We start from the raw sequence: 2,382 nt of genomic DNA, 5'->3' as shown, positions 1-2,382 counted from the left end.
ATTTTCATTTTTTGAGGAATAAAGTTTCTTGTAATCTTAAGCATTTTTTTGAATTTCTAAGGGGCCTGTTATTATTTCATCTTTACTGTTTCTGATTGATGAGATTAGAGATTTTACTCTTTTTTTCTTGGTTAGGTTGGCCAAAGGTTTATCTATTTTATTGACCTTTTCAGAGAACCAACTTTTTGATTTATTGATCTGTTCTATAATCCTTTTATTTTCAATTTCATTTAATTCTGCTATAATTTTGGTTATTACTTTTCTTCTGCTAGATTTGGGGTTGGAATGTTCTGCTTGAGATGTCCCATTAAGTTGTTAACTTCCTCTCTTTCAGTTCTCTTGGGGAAGGCTTGCAATGCTATAAATTTCCCTCTTAGAACTGCCTTTGCAGTATCCCAGAGGTTCTGATAACTCATGTCTTCATTATTGTTTTGTTTTAAAAATTCAGTAATTTCCTTGTTGATCTCATCTCTGACCCATCTATCATTCCGCATAAGGTTATTTAGCTTCCATGTTTTTGTATATAACTGCAAATTCCTATTGTTATTGAGTTCAACTTTTATTCCATGATGGTCTGAGAAGATGCATGAAATAATTTCTATTCTTTTAAATTTACTGAGGTTAGACTTATGACCTAAGATGTGATTGATTTTGGAATATGTTCCATGAACTGATGAGAAAAATGTGTATTCAGTTTTGTTAGGATGAAAAGTTCTGTAGATGTCTGTTAGGTCCAAAAGTTGAATAGTTAAATTTAAATGTAAAATTTCTTTGCTAAGCTTCTTACTGAAGGATCTATCCAACACTGCCAAAGGAGTGTTAAAATCTCCTACTGTGATGGAGCTGGGAGAGTTCAAGTTGCTCATGCCTGTTAGATTATGTCTTATAAATTCAGGTGCATTCTGGTTGGGTCCTTAGATATTGATAATTGAGATCTTGTCATATTGAGTATTACCCTTAAGAAATATAAAGTGGCCATCCTTGTTTTTGCTTACTTTTGTTGGTTTAAACCCTATTGTATCTGCGAATAAAATTGCAACACCTGCTTTTTCCTGCTTTCCATTTGCCTGGAATATAGATGACCATTCCTTCATCCTGGGTCTATATTTATCTTTTAAAGTAAGGTGTGATTCTTGAATACAGCAGATTTCCGGTCTGAGTTTCTATATCCAATCAGCCAATCTGTGCCTATTTAGAGGACAATTTAAGCCATTCACATTGATTGAAATTATTGATAAGCCTGGTAAAATTTTGGGCATCCAGTTGCTCAAAAGTCCAGTAGATATTTTTAATCCTTTCACCACTGTAGAAGTTGGAATTTGATCAAAAGGTTCTGAATGAGTTTATTTAACTTGTTGTGGAGGATTACACTGGTCATTATGGAAGATAGGTATGAGAATTTCCTTGAGAGCTGGTTTAGTTATGGCAAATTTCTTAACATGTGAATGTCATTAAAGTATTTAATTTCTCCATCATAGATGAAACTCAGTTTAGCTGGATACAGGATCCTGGGTTGAAAGTTATTTTGTTTTAGGAGATTAAAAGTCGATGACCATCCTCTTCTAGCCTGAAAGTTTTCAGCTGAGAGATTTGCAGTCATCCTAATACTCATCCTCTTGTAGGTTATGGTTTTCTTATGTCTGACTGCTTTCAGAATTTTCTCTTTCATCTTAACTTTGGTAAAGTTAATTATGATGTGCCTGGGGGATGTCTTGTTTGGATTGAGTCATGCTGGGCTTCTGAAACTATCTGCTATCTGAATTTCAGAATCTCTTGACATGTCTGGAAAGTTCTCTTTTATAATTTCATGAAGAAGTGCCTCTGTGTTTTGTGAAGCAACTTCATCACCTTCAGGGATTCCTATAAGGCAAATATTAGTTTTCTTTGAATTATCCGAGAGCTCTCTGAGAGAAAGATCCATTTTTTCTCTCCATTTCTTTTGATCTTTGTGCTCTTGGACTTGTTCAAAAGCTTTGTGTTCAAAATCAGAGATCCTTTCTACTGCCTATTCTACTCTGTTACGGAGGGATTCCACCGTATCTTTCAGATCCTTGAGGGCTGCAACCTCTTGTCTCAGTGTTTCAAAGTCTTTGATCATTTTATCTTTGAAATCGTTGAATTCTTGAGACATCTTTTGAATAATTTCTTTAGATATCTTTTCCCTCCTTTCTTCCATTCTGTTAATCTTATTTGCTATCCAAATTCTGAACTCAATTTCTGACATCTCAGCCATCTGTTTATGGATAGGGTCTTCAATTGCATCTGCCCCATTTTTCCTCGGGGGAGTTGATCTACTCTGGTTATTCTAGTTGCCAGAGTTTTTGTGCTGATTCCGCCCCATGCTGAGTTTACCCTGTTTGGAGACCTTATCAGAACCGTTCA

Source organism: Otolemur garnettii, unplaced genomic scaffold (assembly GCF_000181295.1).
Source record: "Otolemur garnettii isolate 467f Iridium unplaced genomic scaffold, OtoGar3 scaffold00088, whole genome shotgun sequence".
NCBI classification, from domain to species: domain Eukaryota; kingdom Metazoa; phylum Chordata; class Mammalia; order Primates; family Galagidae; genus Otolemur; species Otolemur garnettii.
The sequence above is the reverse complement of the archived record's forward strand: the minus strand, read 5'-3'. Positions refer to the sequence as shown.